The sequence below is a fragment of the Acromyrmex echinatior genome, chromosome 8 (assembly GCF_024713525.1).
Source record: "Acromyrmex echinatior isolate Ae372 chromosome 8, ASM2471352v2, whole genome shotgun sequence".
Classification (NCBI taxonomy): Eukaryota; Metazoa; Arthropoda; class Insecta; order Hymenoptera; family Formicidae; genus Acromyrmex; species Acromyrmex echinatior.
Genome location: NC_141859.1, coordinates 6,627,765 through 6,654,971, shown reverse-complemented (window position 1 = coordinate 6,654,971; position 27,207 = coordinate 6,627,765). Strand labels below are relative to the sequence as shown.

Sequence of the window (27,207 nt, the reverse complement as noted above, 5' to 3'; positions counted from 1 at the left end):
ACACGTATCTTCCGTAAATTTTGCGATCTTCATTGCGTACGAATTTACAGGTTGACCAGTACGTCTATTCCCGTGGGATTTAATGCGGTTAACTGAGTTGATCGCGATCAATTCCAAGCGGGCCAAATTCAATGGTAAATATAGAAACGTTACTGCCTATTCCCATGGAAAATCTGTTTGATTGTATTAAAATTTAGCAATGGATTCTCTCGACGATGAACAGTATCTAAATTTAAAGCATGAAGCATATCGCTTGACGCGTGAACTTTGACTTTTCGATTAATATCAATGATAAGAATATTTAATCATTCCTCCAAATCAGTTCGGTCGCTTCAAATTTTGATTAATAAACCACGTTTGCAGCGTTGGTATTTTAATGGAATCAAATTAACCGATTCACATCGTTGATTCTTAAAAAAGACCTCGAAATGTGTCGCGCTTGTCGATCGGCGCCGTTCGATTTAAATATTGTATTAATACGATCGTTGATCTCTAATACGTTGAAACTATTTCAAGAAGAACGATCCTGGCAGATCGCAAATGTACTTGGCAGATTCGTAGAGTTCATAGCTGAAGTTTGTTGTTACACGAGCACTTCGACGTCGTCGCCGTACCAACGGTATCCGTGTTCCGGAGCTCGGGTTTAATACTGGTTTAATCATGACCGGGTCCGCGAAGTTCGTCGTCTGTGGTTTTTGGCTGGTGCATAATACGCCCCCCGCGGAAGATCGTACAAACAGTGCGCGGCGAAAACCGCACGATTCCCCGAGGTGCAACCATTTCGATTACAACCATGAAACTGCACCGCATAACGGCGCAAACCGTCATGGCGATTGCTGCAATAGCGTACAGTTACAATGCCAACATGCAAATAGTTATGCTGTGCGGGGAGCTCTCAATTTTTGAGGACCGGCTGTGTCCCACACGTATGAATCGACGTCGATTTGTATCGCGAAAAGTTTTCAATTTCATTCGAAAACGTGTGGTATGCGAATAATGGATTTGTTGTACAAAACAAATATTTTTTTTTTTTTCAAAATTGATATTGTATTTATTTTTTCTAACATACTTGCTTCTCTACAATTTGTCGAAATATTCTATTAGGTGTTGGAATTAATTCGTAGCGTTTTACAAGTGATGGGAAGTACTTTCATTAATGTATTTTTTAATGCTCATGTGAAATAAATAACATTCTTTCATTTAAAAACGCTACGAATTAATTCCAACACCTAATACTTCTATAATTTATTTGATTTAAATTATGCAGATATAAAATATGGCTCATCGGAAGAAAACTGTATTTGTATTATTTTAAGAAATATATTCATCATTTAATTTTAATAATTTTAATTTAGGATTGTTATAAAGCGTTGAATAGTAATTTCAGATTATTTTTATCTCGAACACGCTACGAAGTATCGCCATGTTATACATATAGGCAAGTACGCGTCATGAAATTCGAGAGCTTACCCATTAGTTGGGGAATCTCCAAGCACAAAGCTGATTCAGACGTATTAATTAACAGATGCGATTATGCAATTTGCATGCTGTTAGCGTATTAACGCCATTCGTGAAAATTGCGTAATAGAAAAATATCAAAGAGAGTATCAAATGGATGGATATTTGGTTTGTCGCGAAAATTAACTTCGATAAAATAACTCTCTGTACTGACACATATGCAACTAAATTTCATGTCAACTAAATTTAATATAAATTATTTAAATTTAATAATTATTCGAAATTATTCTCGCTATTTGGAAATATTGAAAGGTAAATAAAATAATTGTATAGATGTTTTGTACTTGCGGTCAATAGAAAGTCTCAGAAATCTTTTCGCACAAATGAGTAGCGATACTTGCTGTGACCGCATAAAATTAAATACGCTATGCCAACAATCTGTTTTCCTAAACGTGGGGGATAATTTATTGATTTTTGTTGAAAATGTTGCAAAGGGAATTATTAGCACCACGCTGTTACGTCACGTTCCACGTTTTTCTATTTTTGTGCGTTCGTTGTTCAAACATTGCACTGTTACAAATCAAATATTTGCAATTGCATACATCCCCGAGAGGCTTTCGAGCTCTTTTGTTAACGGAAAATCCGGATTATCGATCAGCGTCGTTATCGTAGAGAAAAAATTTAGAATAAATAGAATAACGGCAGTTCCATCTTCAAACATGCACTCGCCACTCGTGTTTTATCAGACTTTTCTCTCTGAATGTTATTTTTAAATTTTGTTTAACTATCAGTTACCTCTTGACCTTTGCACGATACCGATTTTATAGTACTGCCCCCTGTTATTATTAATTATTTCGAGGTTTATTTTCGCAGGAAAATAAGACAAGTCAATATTTGCGAATTTTGCGATTCGCGCGCTTAACAAAAGAGAAAAAAATCGATTATTCCGTCTCATATTAATTTTTCTAATAATAAAAATATTTTTTTTTTTTATTTATTTTTACGGAACTTTTATCAGCTTCAAGTATTGGTAGGCGAAATTATAAGGAACCATAAATTCTCGTAAAATATTCATTAATTTACAAAGTTAAAGAGATGGAAATTAATAGTTATTAAGGCGTCGTAATATGAAACTCCATTTTATTAAATCACCCCGTGACGCTTAAGACAAGCTAGATCGCTATATCGCTATATCGCCGCATCGCTTGCAGATATGAACGGAAGGGAGGAGTAGTTTCTTTAACGAAGGATCTCACAGCAAGTTCTGAGAACGGTTCCATTGCTGCTGCAGTTGGAGCAATTAAACCGTATATATGGGATAACCTTAGCAGCAATTAGTTCATGTACGTCCACTTAAGGGCGCATTACAGTCGGAAATTTCGAAGTATTATTTATAATCCTCTCTGATTGAGAAAAGCTCATTATCTTTGTTAAATACTTATTTAACGACGTGGAAACATTCCATATTATGGAATACATTATATGACATTCCATATTATGCAATATTTTAAGAGATCTATATGATCTTTTTGCTTAATATCTCAAAGTTTGGCTTAGAAATATAATTGAAGAACTTTTCGTACCATAAACGCCGACCGACAACCACTTAAACATTTTAAGTATGCTCTTTACGTAACCCTTTATTAGAATTAAATAAAATTTGCGGGACGCCACGAAATACCGTCTCGCCGCAATGCGTCGACGCGTATAATGCATCGGGGAGGAAGCTGGGGCATTTCCACGGCAAACGGCGAAGCGAGTGTCGAAGTCACGTCGCCGTAATTAGTACGCCAATTAATTAGCAATCGGTGAATCGCGTGGGGCGAGCGCGAATCGACTGGCGTCGTTGCCAGGAATGCGACAACGGCACTGCGCGACGCCTGCGCCAATATCTAATTAGAAGAACAACCCATCGCTACCGACGTGGCGTTTTCTCGTAATTACCCGTAATTAGTCGCTACTTGTAATTGGTAATTACGATGTATTCGTAGAAAACACTGGGGTTGGATTTTGTACCGATTAATCGTCGGAATTGGTCGCTAAGAACGGCGGTAATTTTCTGCTTTTAACGGAAATTGCGATTAATATTTCAATAAGTAGCTGTCGTAGATTCCAGACTGAATATAAATAGAGATTTGCGATTAAATAAAAATGCGAAAACAAAAGAGTGACTTGTTAAAATTATAACGTTCGTCGATTCGCTTCTTTTAATTAAATCCCTTCATACAATTAATTAATTTGAACAATTTATCTCGCTTTATATATTGCTGTTTGCTTTTTTTTCGATTCATTAATTAGTCTGGATGTTGTACGGCGTAATGTAAATGAGAAGAGTGGCGTTTCCTTTCTATATCTGAAAGTATATCACTGATTTCACAGAACGATCTCTATTGATCATGTTCAAATTTTGCATAATCTGACGTTCTCTTCGCACAGATTTTAGCTATTCAATGCTATGATGGCTCAAATTACAACCATTGTGAATGGCATATGTGAAAAGCTTCATGTTATTCGTCGAATCTCTCGGAAGATTCGCATTACAATTATTAGTAACTGATATTACGACCTGCATTAGTATTTCGAGAATAATATTACGCATCGTCAATTTGGTTCTTAATGAAATGACAAATCTAAATTAATGACTTAAACTTTAATTTTTTAATTAATCATGATAAACAACTGCGCGTATCTCGTTAAATTATTCCCTAATAGCATTAAATAGAAATCAATATTCATATGTTAATGTAGTGTTTGTTAATTATAAGTGAATATAATTAAAAAATGATGTCTATTCACACGTTAAACGACCCCGAAACTTTCCTCGGTTGTTCTTCTTCCTCGATTATCCTCCGTGACATTTTTTTTTGCTCTTATCAGAAACTCCTTTCATTACCGGTATACTTATCTACACTTGACTTTTAACCGATAATTAATTAATCGCAACGTTCCCTTTTCAAGTTCATAGAAATTGATCCTCGTTAGCTCGTTGCGGTTAAGGGAGAACGGAGGGAGACAGAACCGCCGTAACAGTTCAGCGTAAAATGGGATATCTGCTCTTTGCCTCTTTGCCTAGAGAAATTCCTTTTCACTGTCTGGTGGATACCGCGTCGAAATTCCGCAGATTTCTGGAACGCATTGAAAATTCCCGTTTCTTTTGTTTCTTTCTTCTTTTCTAAAATCGCAATTTTACGTGACATTTTTTCTCTTATTTCGAATCTTCGGATGACATTTCGGATTTTATTGTACTGTAATCTGATCCATTAATATGGCATAGAAATATTCCAAATCTCTTTACTTACTTTACTTTATTGATCTTTTCCCAATGAAACACAATCTTATTACGATTGAAAATGCAATCGTTAAATTTTATATTTCCAATATCAAATTTTTAAGCGAACAAACAGAAAATACAATTTCTATTAAAATAGATATTTATGAGTTAGTTTGTCATATTCAGTATCAAATATTCTGTATGTGGCCTCGCGGGATAATATATTTTAAATAGGAAAACAGAGGAATAAACCATTGACAGCGATAATCTCTGCGATAACGTTATTATCTTCGATTTGTAGTTCTCGGTAATCTATTGATTATATATTCGATGAACCGATGAACCGAGTTATATACCATATGCCACACATTTAAATACGTACAAAACACAAGAGAATTTTAACGAGACTTCCTTTCAAACACTCTTTTTTTTTTTCCTTTGAAGAAAATATCCTTCAATTTATCCATAGATCGTTCACATCTCGCGCGTTATACATTTGCAGGAAATATATCCATCCGACATTTTGCGTGACTTCGTTGAAAAAAGACGTACGTGAAAATAAGTGTGACGAGCTCTCGAGAAACTATGCAACCCCCGAGAAACCGTGCAACCCCCGAGAAACAAGAAACTTCCTAAAATATTCCTGGCTGGAAACGCTATTAGGTGAACCGGCATGTGTGCGCGTACGTGCACTTCGGCTCAGAGAATACTTTATCGCGCATGAATAATGTATTCAGTCGGTGCTGATAGCATAGACCAACATTTAGGCGGCCTCGACCAATATTGATACATGCTTTGCGATGTGTGCTCTTCCGCCTCTCTCGTCTCTCTCGTCTCTCCTTCCCTCTTTCTCTCCTCAAATTTGTATATGTACGTGTGTTATGTGTATGTGTAACGTATAGCGTACATATGTATCTCGATCGTCTATTCACCCGTTCATTCTTCGCTTGGTACGCAATTCATCAACGATCTCTGCATCCTCTTTCCTTTCTCATTTTCTTTGTTTGTACTTGCTAGTATTTAAATGAGACACACGTATTCGTTTCCAGAGAGACAAGTGATACGCACAGTGGTTGATTACATGGTTACTACTGTGCCAACCTGTAAGTAACTAGCTTCCAGTTCTCTCATGCAACGACGGAAACCGACCGTGGATGCGATGCTGACGACTTGTAAATATTTGTAGCCATATATTTCGTCTAGCTAGAGAGAGCATCGTAACGAATATAATGTAATGGTGTATTGTGCGGTACACTACATTGGTTGCATTACGTGACAGAATGTATTAGCCCGTGAGATTGCAGTATCGATTTGGGGCAATCGAGCACAAGTGCTCGTTTATTAAATGTGATTTACAACTAGAAACGTTAGTGGTGTTTAGTCGCTACTTCAGGTTTCATTTCACTATTAATTTTTCTCAATTCTTCTCAATTCTTATTATTACGCCACGAGAAAGCGTCGTCCAGAACCTCAAGTTTTTTTTCTGCGCACGCAAGGACAAGCATCGTAAAACCGCAACTTTCACAGCCGCGAAGATGAAGGAAAATAGATAATTTTGAAACTTTTTATTTATAAGTTACTTCAGTTTCTCAGATAAAATTATTTATGTTAAATATTTATGTTAAATATGTTAATAAAATCAGTTTGTACGTGGATAATGTTCGATTTAAGGATGTAATCTCGCAAGTGTTTTATACGCTGTGTTGAGAAAAGGAGTAAATTATACAAATCAATATAAAATTAATTTTCTTTCGAAACACTAATGGCTTCCATTTGTCGGCGGGTGGAGGTCGCAGGTGAAAAGATCAAGTTGCAAAAGGTTGCAATTCCGACTTGTAACTTACGTCACAAATGACAACTGATAGAAAATCATAGGATATTCCAAAGACGGTAAAGGCGATTTACGTAACGTTCCTTTGCCTCCACGGCGACGCTAGCTGAACCTGCGAATAAAAGTTTCGAGCAGCGACGAAGGGTTCCATTATCCTCTCGTTAAACTTATTTCCTCGTCGCCTCCGTCTTTTGAGCGGGGGAGGAGGATTCTTTCCTAAGAGCGCGCATAATCGTGGCATTGCGTCAGCTGTCTTTTTTTTTTCTTTTCCTCCTTTTTCTCCTCCTCTTTCTTATTATAATACGCGATGATTTATCTCGGCAACGGCAGGATAATTACGCGCGTCGGAGACCTTTAATTTGCTGCGTACTCCGGTTGCCGCACGAAAATAGAAAGTGCACGCGCGCATAATCGGCGTAATAGAATCCAATTGTTATAATAGGCGCGTTCGTTTCGGACTCATCTGCCGATCTGTTCGGAGAGACTTTCTCTCGCGACACGACACGATACGGCGCGATACGTTTCTTTGTTTCGCGGCATCGATGAACTTTAGCTGGTTACAGGATTCTTTGAACAAAAGGATTTAGAAAGGAGCGAACGCGACATTTGCTTACGACCTGCATCTTTGACACACAAAGGGTGAAATCAGTACGTGCTGGATCAGCGGTACATAAAACGATATTATTGCTCCCTATAATAATCATAGAATGGTACTCTATACATATAACGAATGTGTCTAGAAATTTATATTAAAACGTATTGCAGTTTAGTGACCACGTTGTGATTGAGTAAAATTAAATGCATTTAATTATTACGCGATAATTATATTGCTAATTATATTCTTATTATAATTACAATAATTTATAAATAGATTTTCTACAACATGGAGACACACTAATTGCGTTCAGCTTTGCTCATCATATTGTTGAAAAAGTTGTATATTCACGTAAATAGAATTTACGTAAAAAAAGAAATTATGCGAATTTTTTAAATTATAATATAAATAAAATTACGTACATTTAATTAAATCGAATAGAATAAAAGTAATCATTACACAGTGATTATATTTTTAATTAATACAATTATAATAATTAATTATTGTAATTATAATAATCTGTAAAAATGGATTTTCTGCAGTGAAAAAAACACGTTAATTGCATTCTCTCAGCCTTAACAATAATTTATTGCAATAATTCCTTTTTCATCTCTCAAAGGATTTTTTAGAGATTATTTTTAAATTAAACAGACAGTAATTAATAGTTCAGCCTTGCTAAATACATATATTCGCGAAAATAAAAATTTAGCAAATGTAGTTACGAGAGCGTGAAGGATAAATGTGTATTAATTATGTAGCTGTATAATCAGAGCAAAATGATTGAATTTTTAATGAATCTCGATATTTAAAGGGATTCTAAAATCATCTGTTTTATTGATTCAGTAGGACTTATTAGGACTTATGATTTATGTTATTGACATATCACATACTACTTACTACATGTGTTACTTGAGTCAATATCGCACACATATGCATAAATTTTCATAACGCATTTTCGCATTGAGTTAGGTGTCTTCGCTCGTAAAAAAAGTATTTAATTTTAAGATGTTAAAATGTTTTATTCTTATCTCTGCTTTTTAAACATTTAAAGATGTGACAACGATATTGACAGCTCTAGACGCCATATTAGATTAATAAATTATAGAGGTCCCAATTTCAACAATTTTTTTGTTTTTGGCATAAATTTTATCTCGCAGGTATTATTTTTAGACAAAGATTTTTTAATTTGTAAAAAAAGAAAGAAATTATGACATAAAAATTATTGCATTTAAAATAAATGGTTATACAATTCCCTTAAAACGTTTGGTTGAATACAATTACATATTATATTCTCGAACAAAATTTTTGTTGCCATTTATACGAGGGTGCATTATTGACATTTGTTCGCACCTTTTACTTTATTGCTCGGCAAATTAATGAAATATAAAGGAGACACCAATCATGTGGGAATTATCGATCATAACACTGTAATTAAGATTCAACAATATGACAAAAGCGCAATGCTTCGATTCTGACAGAGGATATAAATTTTATTTCGATGGTGAAAAAAATATTCCCGTCGAACAGAATTTTATTTGTCGCAAGTTGTTCGCGATAACGTGAATCTAACTGGATGGCGAAAACTGGAATAAAATTTCGTGAGGGTGGTGAATTGGAAATAAAATAATAGTACGGTTTCAACCGCCAGGAAACGTTTATTAGTTGAAACATCGCACTTCTCTCGTGACTGTTCCCGACGTTTATTGCCGACTGTTACTTTTAACCACGGTAAAGTAATCCCCACGGAATATTTGATCCCTACTGCGTGCTGCCGTTTTAACCCTCATTGTGGCAGCACAGTTTGATGAGGGCCGTAAGTTCGCGTCGACGTTTTTACCTCCTCCTCCTCGCTACGTTCGCGCACGTGCATCTCACAAAGTACAGCAGTATTCAGCAAAGTACACCATTTGCATACGGAGAGCCGTAACATATCATATTCCAAGAGATAGACCGAGGGATATCAGCGTCCTTGACATTCGTCAGTAACACGCTTTTCTCTGAGAATATGGTGGATGATGTGCGAAAATAGATGTGCAACAATGTTAACATGTCAGAGGATACATTTTTAGATTATTTAATAATCTGAAAATGTGTGCTTTAATACCAACAATTTAACACCAACATCGTTGCATTATTGAAAGGATATTTTCAGATTACTGAATAATTTTATTTTCATTAAATACTTTCACAATTAAAAGTTAAAAAATCGACTTTTATTCAAGTATTTAAATAACCGATAATAATAATTATAATAGAATAACAATAATAATAAAAAAATAAAATAATAAAAAAAATAATAATAATAAAATCGATGGAATTATTAATAAACTGCAAGACGTGCTCATTTTAACTCTTAATTGTGTAATGGCGAAAAATCATTATATATAGAATATTTTTATTGGAAGATGTATTAGTTCATACATGGCGAGAATATATACATATGTAATAAAATTAATTTGATAGTAATAGATATGAATACAATTTTTTTTTCTATATTCTATCATTCGCTGCCATTCATTATTCTCACATTTATTTTACTTGCACGACATTCTTTGTCTCGGACATGCATAAATGTGATTAAAAATCGGACGAGCTTTCATAAAATCGGTAACGTAGACTCGGCTATTAAAACGGCGTCGGATAAATGTGCGAGACTTAAATAGCATCGATGCGTCGCGACTGCATTCATCGTACGGTCGGCCCTATTATTCGCGCTCGCGTTTGACGTGTCAGTAAATATAAATCACACAGGCGGCGTCTAAGGAGCTCCCGGATTATTGTCCGCGTTGCGTCGACTGAAGCCGGTATCCCAGGAACACACCGGGAGTTCTTCTCGATGACAAACGTACATTGTTCGTCCCCGTACATTGTTGCGACGCAACAATGAGGCAATATATACGAATGCGCCCGGCGCGGTACCTTCGGTGGAAACTCCGGCGGCGACTAACGGGTGTTGCTTTTTGTCCCCGAAAATGCAAATTGCAACTCCTATCGCAGCGGTCGTTCCAACACGACTGAAATTAATCAATTCTCCCGTACTTGCACTGCACTTCGTTGCAATCCCCCGCCTCTTATCCATGTTAACTGCGCAAGTTACGCGATTATCGCTACGTCGTTGCTTCGTGCGACCGTCGTATTCGCCGACTGCTGTGATCTCGGGCGATCGAGCCACCACCGCCGGGCCTCGCGCAGACGAATCATTTTGACGAATGCGAGGGGTTGAACGTGTTCGGAATCCGTAGACGGAATCCGTAGAACGCTTCTTACACCGCGTTACGGAGGTGCTTTCCGCGCGTGCACGAAACCGCATGCTTGAAAACCGCAGCATTATTTTACTAAGAGGCGCATTCTTGCGGCGTCCGGAAAATCGAGAGCAACCGGCGGGAAAAGGCGACCGTTTATCTTCCTTGCGCCCGAGAGAACGGCGAAGGCAACTTTGTTAGTGAGAATTAGCTGCTCCCCCTTTCAGAAAGAGAAGTTTCTCTCCTGAAAACAACGTCGTGGCGCGACAGTTCTGGAGACGCCGGGAAAAAGCTCGGAGCGCTACGCACCAAACTCGTTAGATGTATGTGCGAGATAATCGTAATTTATTTTTCCCTGTAAGAAAAGAATATAACGAGAGGCCGTGGATCTGAGCAACATCAACTAGCGAATAGTTCGCACACGGCGCGCCGCGGCATACGAATATTCCTAATTTTAATGGAAATTCCGTTACGTGGAACGTATTTATCCGTCTCTCCCCTGCGCCTCGCGATTACAAAGGACGAAATTCCGCGAATGAACAAACGGTGCAACCGAAGCGAACTCTTGCTGGATTAAGGGAGTGATTTCCGCGAAATTGCAGCTGCGCCATAGTATAATAATTCAAAACTAATTGCCGTGCTTGCGGTAATTATTTCCTCGTATGCTCCAAGGGTCCCTCCTCGCGATATCGTCGGCTACACTTTTACAAGATAATGACCGTTGTGAAAATTTTATCACACCGACTAATTCCGTGCTCGCGATCCACACTTTATTAATTCGCGCAGGTTGCAACTTTTTCGGTGTAATTCACTTTATTCGGTGACGAAATTGATATTAATATGTAAACGTAACGAGACGAATATTATATTTTTTTCTTTTCTATTTTTTACGTTCTCATATGAGGTATCTAGTAGGCATTAAAACACTAGCCGTGTGCTGGCACCTTGTCCTTTGCGTATTTACACTCTCATTTTCATGTAACATTCATATAAATTTTGTTCATACGCAATAAATTAAATTAAATTAAATTAAGTTTTATTTCTTTAACATTTTTGAATGTGAAAGTAATTTCGTTTGTTAAATTGTATTAATAGTTACAAATATTGATAATTATTAGATTTATTATATTGAAATTGCTCATCTACATGTAATCTACTCTTTAATTCATCGTTCATTTATTATTTTAAGTTATTTGTTATCATGAATCTAAAACGGGGTAGGGATAAAGTTTTGTAATGAAGCAACATGATTAAAATTCGGTTAGTCAGAACTCTCGAATTTGGAATTCGATGCCAAATCAGATCTTAATGAACAAACCATTATTCGAAATGGAGATGAGTCGATCAGCCATTACCAAATGATCGTAGAGAGGTATTTAGTGCAATGCGCATGATTATTCATAGCTGCGCCGGCGCTGCTGTTAGCTTTGTTCCATTCTGATTTAGAAATGATCGATCGCTCGATTCAACATCGATAAATGACATACGCGAGAAAGAGTATAACTCCATGCTATCGCTATTACTGCTGTTAGTACCGAATTCCATCGAGGTTTTCAATATTCCAGGCAAAATGATAATGTTCCATAAAGCTACATATAACCATGTTGTTGTTATATTATATACCATATATCGGAAATTTTTGATAAAAATTATATAATAATCTACGATGAAAGTTTCCAATTCCAATATAATAAAATTTTGAAATTTATAGGACAATTTTTTATATAAGCGTGTATTTGGTAAAAAATGGACAGATTAAAATAAATTTATATTTAATTTTGTTACACTAAAATTATATACCCAGAGATTTTTAATAAAAAATAAAAATTAATTCGCGCGGAATTCAATTCTAGGATTTTATGTACCTACATCATTTTCGGAATTAGGGATTTTAACGTTTTCGCGAGAGAATCCTCGTGGATTCCTCGGGATGTCACGGATCCACATCCCGCTTTTCCATCTCTGACGTTGAGCCGCGAATGTTCGGGGAAACGACAAGACCGTCTAATGAGGAGACTAGACCGTACACAGAGCGTGGATCCGTGAATGGGAGATAAGCTTAAGTCGACCATCACCGGTTGCTCGTCGTCGTCGTCTATGACATTCGCTATACGTCCGAATTGTATACCGTACATCGCCATGCAATGTATACATGGAATATAGGTATTCTAGCGGCAGTTGCGCCTAGACATCTCCTCCAGGCACTCGAGGTTTATTGTTAGTTTCTCGGTGTTGTGGGGAGAACTCGCGCTATCTTCCGTTACCCAGCATCTGCTGGTCGGTCGGTCTTACGGTAATCCGCAATGCAATTTAGGAAAAACAATGTCTCGGTAGATTTAGTGGCATAACATTAAGATGAATCTCTTTGACTTTTTGATGGTACCGGCAGTGGTATACCACAAAGTACAAAACTTGCGAAATGAATAGAAAAATATGTACATTTGAAGATACAATTAAAAAATATCAAGAAGGATTTATATCAAGAACAATGTATCATTCCATGTACCGTTTTAAAATTAATGAGCTTTCTTACTTCTCTTCCTACGTTTTTATTAAGGTTTCGTTGTATAAAATATTAGAATCCTGAACTTACATTTAATAGTAGATCTTTTAATGAATTTGAATAGATTTTTCTTAAAAGGAAAATAAAAAAATCAACGCTCGTTCCTAATTTATAATTTAATTTAAAAATCCAGTTAATAAAGATTTAAATTAAGATGTTCTTTAAATGCGTGTCACGTATTGTTGATTATGAAAGCAGTGAAGTAACTGTTTGAAAAAAAATTCTTAATTCATGATGCGAGCAAATCGTTTGTCTGCGTGTACATCTGTAATATGCCGACCTTTTCTATGATTATGCAACGCGTTGCTGCAAAGCAACATATGTCTCTTATGGAAACGAACGCCATAAAATACGATCGACACGGATTCGCAGATGCAACAAATTATGCGTTTTTTCGTATTAAAATTCTTAAGTCGAAATTGCATAACTAAAAGAATACATCATTAAATTTCAATCTATGCTTTAATCAATCAATGCTTCATTTATTTAAAAAATTTATTAAAAAAAAACGTTGTAAATAATATTACAAAATAAACTTTAGAGTTTTATATGAAATTGTCTAGACGTCTGTTTAAATATTTTGCACTACGAAAGTAAAAACGTGAAAAATCTATGAATGAATGTATAATAATTAATGTATGATTTGAGCAAATCTCTAATGTGTTTGATGATATCGCTTTGCAAAGACTTATTTGATTCAATCTCGAGCTTTAGTTGAGATAGATTTCGTAGTATTCATCGTATTTCTAGAGAATGAAAGGGTTAGAACTAGAGAACCAACTAGCAACGACGAGCTGTCGTAAGTACAACTTGATTGCGCCGCACGTCACAAGACTGATGAAGAATAGAAAGTATCGCGATAATGTAATCGAAATTTTTAAATCTTTGTACAAAATTTATATATTCCAGTCTAGTTGTCTAGTCTTATTGGTATTATATTTTTAAATTGGAAGTGGCGATATTAAAAAAATTGTTAGATGCAAATAGATGCATTTATGATTATTTTTACTGTCTATAAGTCATATACTATTAAAGTTCGATAGTTGAAAAAATAATAATTATATAGTAAATAATTATATAGTAAATGTCGCATAAATGTGTTAATTATTATCTATTATCTCTTTAATTATTATTAAAATTTAAATAATGGGCCTCAAATTAGACAGAGACAATTAAAAATTTAATTTTCAATTTTAATACGCGAGTTAAGTGTAATTATGATTAATATTGAAATAATCTACATAAATGTTTTATCGGTATGCGAAGAAATATTCAGTTACCTCACATTTCATTTTATTTTGTTTAAAATTGATATGATTCAAATGATGAAGTGATATAAATTGATAAAAATATGAATAGGCTCTGATAAAAGTTAGGAAATTAAAATTAGCGTGTTACAAAAATAAGTACAATTAATAATTATAAAACGTATTATTATTAAATAAATCAATTAGGCTGATATTTTATATATATATTTCTCGTTTTCCTTGTATTTATATTTGCAGTATTTATATTGCAGTATATGCACATTAATAAAATTGTTGAAAGTTGTAATATAAAATATCCTGTTTCATATTAATTTATAGAATATTTAATCCTGATAGGCGAATATTGATCTCACACACAAATTTTATTGAAAGTTTTATAAGAAAAGAGAGAGAAGATATATAACAAAACACATCAAGATATTAAGAATACCATTATTTATTATATTTTATACAGATATTTATTTTTATTTTACTTAAATTTTACTTAAGTTTAAATTTATATAATATATAAATATCCTTTCCAATTTTCCAGTCCATAGAGAGAAATGTCACGGATATATTTCAATTAAAAATTTTATATCTCAAAAGTAGCAATATTTTACTGTGAGATACATTTTTCAAATTTTATTGCTACAATTCATGTATTGCAGTAATTAAATAAATCAATCAACACACTTCAAGATTATATATCAATCTATTTTAGCTTGTCTATTTTAAAGCAATGGATCTATGAACTGTTACATTTTATTTAGAAATATCACATCTAAAAATGTTATAATTATAATATTGCTTTTAATTTAATATATATGTTTTACATATACTTTCACAGATACATTACTCTGAAATTAAAGTAAAAAATAACTTATCATACACACTCACCGATATCGATGCGCAACAGCGGAGTGATGTAACTACGTTGATCTGTAACACATAAACGCATCGAAATTAAAGCATAATTATGCAATAATTGATATTCCAAGAAATAATATAACGCGTTGCGCGTATAAAATAATTATCAGCACATTAATTCCGCAAAGCAGATAATAAAATACGACCGACGTACTTACCTTACGGTTGCTCCGCCGTTGCCTGATGCCTCCTAGGCCTCCTCCTCCTCTCAAATTCCCTCGTCGCACTCATACAACACTCACTCGAGAAAACGCAATTAATACGAATCGTGCGACGCTTTATACGACACTCCCGAGACTATTGTATTGCGAGTAAACGATCGATTAAAATTTAACAAACCATATAGAAATTATACGCGACACGACATCGAAGGACATCCTTGTCGCATGTCACTTCGAGTCTCTTTAATGAGTAGATCACGCGAGGTACCTACGAGGTATTCGTCGCCTCGTTACACTTTATTCAAATTACTGAACACAAAGGTCAATCATGTGGGTAGTGATTCCATGTCGTTTGCGATTCCCTCGTCGCACTCACGCCAACAGACACTCACTCGCGAAAACGCAATTAATTAGAATCGTACGACACTTTGTACGGCACTCTCGACGTCAATCGTATACGAAATTACTATATTAAGAGTCAACGATTGAAATTTAATAAATCACGTAAAAGTATGCGATATGATCAAAGCTAGACATTCTCATTGCGTGCGTTATTTCGATTCTCTCTAGTGAATAAAGTCGCGCGAAGCATCAAGTATTCGTCGCCTCGTTACAGGTACGAGTTGCTGAACATAAAGATCAGTCAATTATGTAGATAGTAATTGCGTATTGTGCACGAAAATCGGCTACGTTAAGAGATCATAATGCCACGACGCACGAAACGATAATGTACTGCGTGCCGGCTCGACTGCGCGACAACCTTGTATAGCAGCGCGTCTGACGTCATGAAGGTCGAGTCAATATTCCGAAAAACATAACGGTCTCGTAAAACAGTTACAATATTTTACGTCGATTTCTAGGAATAAACTACGTAGCGGATTGTATGTTTTTACGATCGCGAGAGTAACGAAATCATATATATGCGAGTGTATATGCGTGCAGATGTGTGTGTGCGAGAAGATTTAAATCGAGAAGATTAAATAGCCGTGAAAAATATGGTAATTAATTTTCGTAATTACTATCACGTAATTTTTAACCCTATTGGGATATAAAATTGTTAAATATTAAAATATTAATTTATTACTAATAAATTAATTTCTATTATTCGATTAAAACTTATTTTAGAAATCTTATTTTTTTAATTTGGATTTTTGCATTTGATTCAATAGCTATTTTTTAATTAGTTTAAACAGATAATTAACTCTTACTACATACGTTTAAGTCATTCGTGTCCTGCTTATTTCTTTTTTTTTTGAAATGCTAAGAGTACTTCAAAGATCAAATACCGGTCTTTTTTTTATTGCTAAAAAAAATTTGGCATCTGGAGAACAAGTTTTGTGCGTTACCGGCCTCAATTCGTATCCTTTAACTGGCATAATTCCAAAGTTCACTTCTGGGTCACAAATTACCCAAGGTATATACAGAGTGTATATTTTCTGTAAAAAAATTTATTTTTTTTCTTTAAAACTTCATCTAATTCTTGGTTATATTGCGAAAATATTTTGCGAATTATTAAAAAAAAGAATTTAATCCTAAAACAACATATTAGCCTTTAATAATTAAATTTTTGGTACCTTTGTTCTAAATGTTGTTAGTAATATTATATATTATGTTGTCTATAATGTTATAAAGAACATTTTCAGAATAAATTATAAATTTTTTTACACAATAGCAATAATAAAATCCATTATTTTAAAATGTAAATGCAATATATTTTCAATTTATAGCCATTCATGTATATTAAAAAAACATTTTCAGATTATTCAATAACTAAGCTTTTTGGACAGCCGACATTTGAACTATTTTTTTTCTTGTAATTTGGAATGTCAATTTTAAGATACTGAACCATATTTTTCCTTTAAACATTTTTGTTTCAGAGTTTTATATTTTTATATGAAACAATGCATTTTTCTGATTTTGTTAACTATATTTAGTTACAACACACAATTTATCTACAATTTGTTATGAATATATAACTGCACAAATACTTTCTAAAGATGTCAAATATGTACAAATTGTTTAATAATTTATATATACTTGTAAATTATATGAAAATTAAGCCAAGATACGAATGACCGAACGTATGTATTAAGGATATCCAAAACTAACGTGTGTACTAAGGGTTAAATTTTTATTAAGTTAAAAAAAAGGAATTAAATAATTCATGTAATAATTAAGTGGTTCATTAACATGCATACACTATAGCTAATTATTATAGCGTAACATTACACAAAGAACATATAATTAAATATCAAATAATTATTATTAATTATTAATAATAAATTAATCATTAAAAAATCAGGGAAAACAAGAAATTTTTCTTTAGAAAATCTGAAAAAAATCAACAATTTAATATTATTAAAAAAATACTAAACTCATTTAATTCGAAAATTCTTTCTATATTTTATCTCTATGTTCACTGTTTTCTTTTCTAAAAAGATCAGCTTCTCCTGTGTTTATTGATTGTTTTATTTATTTGTATCGTGTAACAGTTACATCCCCTCGAGCGTAGGGAAGAGATGTATCGTAGCCGTTATTCACGTTTGTCGCTTTAGCAGCTGCACGAGTCGTTTCTCGTGGTTTATCCGCGACTGCTAAGTGTTAAGGTACATCGAAACAGAGCTGCCCGCGCAGTTTGCTCACATAATTCCCGAGTTTTCCCCGTTTCTCGTTGGATACACGATTAGGCGTGTCTCGCGAGGCGAATATGCAACGTGCAAAAGTCGGAACACTCGTTTGTGACGACGACGACGACAACGGTGACGCGATTATCTCATCGCGCGGAGAACAGCGTGCGTCAGATTACAGCATCAGTGCATTCTCTATTATTACTCTCGCCTGTGGTACACTGATGTTTCCCGACGTAGACGGAATGAATACATTTTGTGCTGAAAGGACAAGTTCATCGCAGAGATAGAGCTGAAATTTTTAAGAAAAATATAAATCTTAGTATCATCTTTTTTCAAAATTCTAATCTTGCGTCATTAATCAAGAAATTAATCCTCCACCGCGTTTTTTTCGGTGCGTCTCCTCGGGGCTTAACAAAAGAAACTGTTTTATCTCGTAACAAAAAGTTCTCGCTAACAAATATTTATTTTTAAGAAACAAGAGAGAGAGGAGAAAGAGAAATATCGCTTTCGCGAGAAACAGTTTAGACTTATTCGAAAAAGTTTCAGTGAAATATCTGATGAAAGTACAGAGAGTCGCAAAAGATTCCATAACATTTTCAAGCCAAATATTTTTTTTTAATCGTTTGCTACGATGCTACATTTCTCTATCTGTTATTATTTATTTATTAAAAAAGATAAAGAGTGCGACGTTTCAACTGGATGTCTTCGAAAGTATGATTGATAGCGCGCGGTGCGGATTTTACGTCGGTAAAATATTGCATGGCGTGTTCCCATATTTTCTTCCGCGAGTATCATTTATTACGAACGAAAACGGCGCGTAACGTTTGATCCTAATGGTTTTATTATCTCCGTCGTCGCTTCTGTTTCGTTTTCGCCTCGTGTACCGCGTACATGCCCGGACGGGACATCTGTCCATCTGCCACATGGAAAGCGTGCTTTCTACCGTGTATGCTACTCCGCTTCATCCATATGCAATCTGTAAAGTAGCCGTAACATTACCCGCCACAGGCGAAACGGCGAATTATAGACGTTGATAGTCTGCGCTTACGATATGTCCAATTTAATTCGCCAATCTCTTCGAATGAAAATCCGCGTATACCTTGTTATATTCTACCCTCTCTGATTTCATTTTTCCCTCGTATTTCCTTTTTAGTCACTAAATAGTTTTCCCTTCCAATTTTATTTTTCTAGAAATTGTTTGTCTATTAGAGTGCCCGGGAATTTTAATGGATTAATTCTTCTGAACTATGTACATTCCACTGACGTTTCTTTTTTTTTTTCAATTTTGTTGTTCCTGAAGGAAATTCAGAAAACATCAAAGTTGATTCGACGTTCTTGCAATCGGTATTTGTAATTAGCGATATCAATAATTTGATGCAGTTGTTATTTTAGTAAATATTGAATAATCGTTAAAATGAAAACTATTTTTATTCGAACTATTTTATACTTGAGTTTTTTTAAAATTTTATTCTCATTGCAATTTTATGTCGTAAAACTTTTTTTAATGTGTCAAAAAATTTTTCTGTTTAATAAATGTATTTATGCTTGCGAAAGTGGAAAGAAATTCCGGAATAAAAAATTTCAAATTTATTCCCGATAATATCTTTGGCCAAATATTAAATACATATTTGATTAATAATTGAAAAATTTTTTGTTACGTGCTTTACATTTCTCTCAATAAGCAGTTAATATCACAATTCCGTTTTGCTAAAATCTGGGAATGTTTTTAAGTGAAAAGCAATGCACAAATTGGAAATCTGTCTACATTTTTGTATCTCGTATATTGAATATTTTATACACAGACATTAATATAATTGTTTCTAAATATTTATAATGTTAAAAAACGTTATATGAAATATTTTCGCCGTATTCTCAACGATCTAACGTTGCTAATCGGTTCTAACATTGATTAATCTATGACATAGTGTCCAACGATTTTTGCAGACATGCAGATCATTAGTCAATTAATGTCGGTCTTGTCCACAGTAATCGCGTGTTAGCATGACATCCGTCGCAACAGAGACGCGATGGTAAACAGTCGATCGTGGAATGTTCATTTCCGCGAGCGTCGCAGGACAATGAACGCTAAACGGATCCTGCCGCAGGGCAGGCAGGATACGACTGACGTACATATACGTCCGTCGAGTGATGTATATACACGTAGTGGCCTGCAAATGGCAACTTCGGGACGGTCTACGCGCATAATCAGATGCAGCAACGAGCATTCAATTAGCTCCGGTAAGCAATCCATTTGGAGATGAAAAGGATGGCTGTTCTGGTCAGCCTAGATCGAGAGAGAGAGAGAGAGAGAGAGAGAGAGAGAGAGAGAGAGAGAGAAAGAGAAAGAGAGAGCGGGAAAGTTTGCTATGTAATATATTATATTTATATTTTAAATATAAATTATAACAGATGAGATAAATTTTTATCAAAAAATTCTAAAACGCGGTCATTTTGTAATTATATAAATGTTTAGGCTCTAACGAATTAACGTCAATAACGTCAACGAATTATAAATAAAAAATGTAATACACCATACTGTTAAATTTATAGTGTCAAATTTAACTCAATTTAATTGCCGCTGCTCTTATTCAATTTATCGTTATTTTATACTAAAACAATGGAGATAAACAGTTTAAAACAGTTCAAATTGGATTAAATTTAACATTATAGATTTAACAGTGTAAAATTACTCTAAAAAATCTCAAAGATTTTGAAAATCTCTGAAAGTCTCTGATATTAGTTTAAAAAATTTTCAATTTAACTCAAGAAATGTGTATTCAATTTGACTCAAGTTTAATTAATATTTACTAAATGTATACGTTAATAACTTTGTTATCTTTATTAACTAAATTTAATATCAACTAAATTTCAATCAAATTTAATGCACATTTCTCGTTAAGTTAAAGTGTTTAGCTTGTTTTATTGAAAATAATATTATATTTATTAGGAGCAGTGACAATTCAAATTGGGTTAAATTTAACGCTATAGATTTAACAACAATATGAGCAAACACTAGGTATACATGTATATTCAAAATTTATTGAACTAAAGATATAAAAAGAATTATCCTTAACATATGTTCGCAACATTCTTTAACGTTATATTGACATTACCATTGCATTTTTACTTTAGTACTCTCTCATACATTATCCGTACCGAGAAAGCTTGTATCTTTATTTTAATTAAATATCAATTCAATTACATCTGCAATTTCTAGGTATATATTAAAATTTTCAGATGATTATCAATGACGCAAAAAAAAAATTTTCTCCAGCGTGTAATAAATATGATCAATTTAAGAAATTGAATTCATGAAGTGAGATTCTGAAATTCTGAAATCGATAACACAAATAACCCATTTTCCAAATAAGTCAAGAAACTAACGACTTTCTTCCTTTTGCGTTGTCTTAACCAAGATGCCGCACGAACATCTGACAATCATGATATCATCGTGCATTTTTCACGAGCACACGCTGCCAACAATGTCTTTGAGACAGCCAGAAATTATTCAGCCACTCATCCCGCCGTTCTCGATTTATCCTCGGGGTCGATGCACTCCGTGCATATGTGACTATCGCGCACATTCAGTGCCACTAACCGCGAATGATATTTAGCGATACTCCAATCGTTCTCGTGAAGAATATAATTCTTGCTGAAAGATTCATGTGGCCCTCATTGATTTCAACGACGTGTGTCCATGTATGCGCATCCGCGATATCAATCTTCCATTCCGGTAAATGTCAAAGTTTCGCTCGTTATTTGCGGCTGTCTCATTACGAATATATGCACGGATTTTCGTGGAAAACCGACAGAAATTAACTCTCGCCATGTTTCAACCGCGTTTATTCCATGCCCGCATTCCCTGTTCCTTTACAAGACATCTGAAATAGTTACGTTCTTATTTTTCCTTTATTTCACACGGCCCACTTGTGCTTCTCGCTTTAGATATAAAAAAAAAGTGGCAGAGCAGACGTGATGTGGAAAGCGTAGACCCAATTTTGCAAATGCCAAGATTTAATTGGCGACAACGTGGAAATTATGAAAAACAGGGAAACCGCGGGTGACGCTCGGAAGTCCGTGCGCGAGAGACGCGATTTTTCATCCGGATAAGCATCCGGATTGGTCGCTGTCGTTGTTAATAAGCGCCTGTTTCCCTGTCGCGAAATCTCGCCTCTTGCGCATTCGCGAAACCGACGTGACGCAGTGAGGGTTGCGATGCGAAACGAGAAAAAAAAAAAGGCAGGAGAGGGAGGGGAAAAAAGAACGGTACTCGAATCAACTCGCGTCCGGCGACTATTTGTCACGCGGCACGGTCCGCCGTTTCTTCATGAGGTGCTCGGTTTACGCATTAATCCAGCTAGATGAGAGAAAAAAAATTGTGCAAACAGCGCTTCAACGTAGGCAGTCGCTGCTTTATCCTCCTTCTCCCTTTTCTACCCTTCCCTTTGTACTCCGCCCTTTCCCCCACGCCCTTAACGCATGCCAACATTCGTGCGAGTCGGTATGACACGCAAGCTCGTAATTAAGCCGAGCTTTAATTTATCGCTTGTAATCCGTAATTGTCAACGACGAGGATAGAAAAAAAGCGTCGGGAAATAATAATGCTAATTCGAGCAAACACTCCGAGCCGCGTCGAAATAAAAGCCGGACTTAATTACGATTACAATAAACGACGAATCCGCGATGGTAAACGATCGAATACCAAGATAGAACGATCGTTAGAACGGTCGAAATTAATTCAACGGACTGACGTGGATGAGAAGAATAAATCTCGACGCCAGTCAAACGCCGGAATAGACGAAGTCACTTCATGTTTTGCTGAATTTAGCTGATTGTACTTTTTGACGAATACCATACATACTGTATTTTTTTTTTTACCACAGTGAATGCACGGTGTTTTTAATTGCTGTTATTTAATAAATAAACGCAAATAAAAGTATAAATGAATGGTTTGATTTAAATGCTCGCTTTAAAATCCATTAGTTTTCTCCCGTTGTATATCTAGTTTATTATTCGTCTGCACGAATAGTTTTTATCCGGCCGCCGTAAAAAATTCAGTTTGAAAAACGTTTCCGTACTTCCCACACAATTTTGCTCGTATGGGATGTAGAACGTTGTAGTGAAATATTAAGTTCATGAACCAGATCGATATGACAATAACGTAATCTTCTTAATCTGTATGACCAATGAATTCTAAACACATGAATATTTGTGCAGTATTTATTAATAATTTATCTTGAACCTCTATCATAGTACTCTTCTAATGATTACAAAGAAAATAATAATTTGGCAACGTTGTGGTATATAAGATTGATTGCAAGGATTACAATGCATCTTACGTGAGTAGAGTGTTAAAAGCAAGAATCAATAAAACCATACAAATTGGAACATGACTCAACATTCCGTCATTACGGAGCATAGACTTGAATCAGCGCACGAATTTGATTGCATAAAAGAATATAAAAATTTTAGACGAGGAAAAATTTTAAATAAAACACTCATTTCAGAAATGATTTTTATACGTAAGCAGAAAATTTGAATCTGATTTGAATCGTCACAAATTGTTTAACTCTATATTTAATCAAATTAACGATATATTGAGTAAGAGCAATGACGATCTATAGAAATAACTAAAAATAATTCAAATTGAGTATAATTTGATTATACTCAATTTGAATTATTTAACAGTGTAATGTTTGGCTCTTATAAGCAACTTTTATTCATTAATTTACTTTGATGAAATCTAAACTTATCTAATTGAAAGAAAATATAAGTTTGAAAAGGATATCATTTTAAAGGCGTAATATACCTCGTAGACACAGACATTTACACTATGCGTTATTGTCGTTGTAAAAAGTTTTCGGTTACGACTGCACACATCCCGCCGTAGGGAGACGGCGCCGTCGAGACTTTCGCGAGATCGTGAGAAATTAAAGTTTCGCGAAGGAACTAGGTAGACGAGAATCCATAGCTCTCGTCTGACTGTTCCTTTAAAGTCCACCAGTCGTGGCGGTAGGAATATTGCGGTCGCCAAGGGAAATAAATCGTGCGATATGGGCGACCGCGCGAGGATTTTACGACGGAAGGACCAACGACTCTAAGAATGCATTTCGGTTTCCTGGCGTCCAAATTAATCCGCGTGCGAAAAGCTTTTGCCGTTTTTGCTCGTTTTCCGAGCATATTCTCAACCACCGACAGACGCAAGTATAATAGTTCTTCCAAGAAAACTTTGGTAGTCAAGAGCGAACTTTAATCGAATAATCTGTGAATTAAATTATGATCTGACTGTTTGATCGCTCTGATCTGACTGTCTGATTCTTCGAGATGACTGAAAAATATCAATTTTTGACCGCGTTTAAGTTATCATATTAAATGTATATTTATATTATAAAATACTCGATAAGAAGGCTAATTGAGAGTAACAGCACGATAATTAAAATGCAAATAAAATGTACTTTGATCTAATCTTAACAATTCTTGTACATTTGAATCACTTTTAGCTATAAAATTCTTTTAAATATAATATTATAGCAATAATAATTAAGATTAGAAACAAAATCGTTCATATGAATAAATCAACTAAGTAAGAGAAGCACTAATTACAGTCAAAGTTATATTAGACTAATATTACATATGCATTTTAAATAAATTTTATCTCATAAATATGATTGCACGCCGATTGCTTTTAGACTTTCAACATAATCAATCTGAAATACTAATAATTCCCCTAAATTCAATTGAATCATTTTTTATGCTATTTGCAGCTAGAAAACTGTAAAGATCTTATTGTGAAAAATATTACAACAATAATATATTACAACAAGAATTATATAGTGATATAATTCTTAAACAATAAAACCAGAAATCTCATGCTCATAGATTATTCAGCCTTTTTATTGAATATTTTATGTAAAATTTCGAAAGTCGAATCTATATTAAATATTATATTTATATTATATATAGGATAACGCGAATAAATATCATTAAAATACGAAAATTATAATAAATGCGAATGTGAAGTAGTGAGATACATTAGTTTTTCGCAGAATAAACTTTAGTTCAGAAAACAATGGAACCAATGGAAAAATTTGGCTAAAGTAAAAGGAACTGAGTTAATTTTGAAAAAGAAAATATAATATACATAACTGTAAAAACTTCGATAACAATAGAATATTTTTATGATTTTTATGGTCGGAAAACGTTATGGTGGAAACTCCGTTTTTCCTACACAGTCGGTGCGTTTAAATGGACGTCCTTTTAATGGATGATTTTAACAAAATATATTTTTATATTACATAAACATTGCTTTGTATATAACAACATTAATCTAACGATGCAATATTGATTTAAAACCAGTAAATGGAGAATATCATATTTGAAAATTGCGAAAAAAAAAGAAACAAAATGAAATCACATTTCATAAACAAAAACGAAGTAGCGGGATTTGGAGATTAAACCATAATTAAAAATTTCGAGATTTATTGGATTATTTTGTCTCGCGAAACCGATAATTTCTCGCGCTTATGCTCGTCGAATTGCACCGATTCTATCACGCCGAAGGTCGAATTGAAATTCCGGAGATGTGGTGCATCTGAATGCGGACGCTTCGGCACTCGATGCATCTCGAATGCATCACGTACGCACCAAGTGCGGAGCGTCGTCGTGCGTAGGAACGTGCCCGCGGTCATATACGCACTCTCATCCCAGTGTCGTGGGAGGGCCGCGGACGGGGAGGAGGGGGTGCGGCATTGGCTCAGACAGGGGCGAAGGGAAACGACAGACGCCAGCCATTTCGACGAAGCGAAAGAGTAAGTCGAAGAGTGGAGAGTCGACATCGAGTGCAAAAAAGCAGATGCATGTAGGACGGAAGAGAACGAAAGAGACACGTGCGCGTGTATAAGGTGGTCCACGCTTCGGTGAAGCGGTCACTTACCTCTGACTTTCGGCCGCCATATAAGGCGGTGGTCCGGTTCGTTTATTTTCGCTGCATTGGCTTCTACTTTTTTTATTTGAGTCAACGTAGACTGATCTCGAAGGAAGAAATGGGAAAGAAAGTATGGAGTAAGTAAGGAATCTAGTAACGCGTCTTGTATCAACGTTCTGAATTAGTATCTACCAAAAGTTTTAAATGTGCATTTGTAAATATTTAATATTTCGAGAAAATTTTCTTTGATCTTGCTCCTGAAATTTAAGTATTTTTAATCTTGCATTTTTATTTTTGAAAAGTAAACATCCAGCAAGAAATGGCTCGTCAAATTGATGTTAAATAAATATCGATAATATCAACACTAATTCGATTCGACGTCTAATTGACTGTCATTTCTTGCTGGGTAATTAATTAATTAGCAATTAATTTAATTCTAAAGAATAAAATAGATAGACTGTACAATTCTCAAAATTATTGTACCAAAAAGATTAATAATAACTAAATAAAATATATTATTTTAAAAATAACCAAAAATTATCAATGTACAATATTATTTGGATTCACATAGTTGAGAAATTTAGCTTCTAAAATTAGGAACACACGCGAATTTGTTTATATGAGAGCAAAACGTATTCATTGTATAAAATTGCTCGTTAATTTTAATTTTAATTTTCTACAAATAAGACTTTTTTTTTTAAATTTTGTACGTTACTTTTCGTACTCACTGTATTTATTAGATATTCACATGTAGAAAAAAATATCAATTCATTTAATAATATAACGAATTTTATAAAATTAACTGAAACATCGTACATAATAATAATTAAGATGCGCGTATAACAAAAATTAGCGTTCGTAATTCTCATATCGCGGAGAGAACTTTTAAATTACCTGTTATTGAAAAATCGTCGACTGTACACACGTCAATGAAAACCATTGTGCTATAAAGTGCAATATGCATAGGAATAATCCGACAAAAAATGGTAGCGGGAAAACGATCGGGCGAAATACGGAGGTAATTGAAAAATAGGAGAGACAAAAAAAAATAGTATAATTAATATACTCTCCATACTTTCCAATTCAACTCTCTCAATTATCAGGCGCATTCATTCTGTCAGTGTCGAAGTGTAATTAATGAAAGCGAACAAGTCGAATCGTGTCCTCGTATAATACCATTGCGGTGCAGGAGAGTGAGTAGGATTCTTGAAAACGATTGAGAAAGAGAGAAAGAGAGAGAGAGAGACAAGAGAGAGAACCGACCCTGTGGCATAGATATGTTTAACGGAGACGGAAACAGAAGTGCGCTCTGCAACGTGAGTCGCGCGAATGCAAGGAGTACGAGCGTGAGGACG

At 34.6% G+C, this 27,207-nt stretch overlaps 1 long non-coding RNA gene across 1 annotated transcript; it reads right to left on the bottom strand.

The window, feature by feature from the left end:
* Positions 1-1,021: 1,021 nt before the first annotated feature.
* On the bottom strand, positions 1,022-27,207 carry LOC147908707 (uncharacterized). The gene is made up of 2 exons (XR_015545931.1): positions 15,296-27,207; positions 1,022-15,149 (listed from the first exon to the last, which is right to left on the bottom strand). It is a non-coding gene; the product is annotated as an uncharacterized LOC147908707 (long non-coding RNA).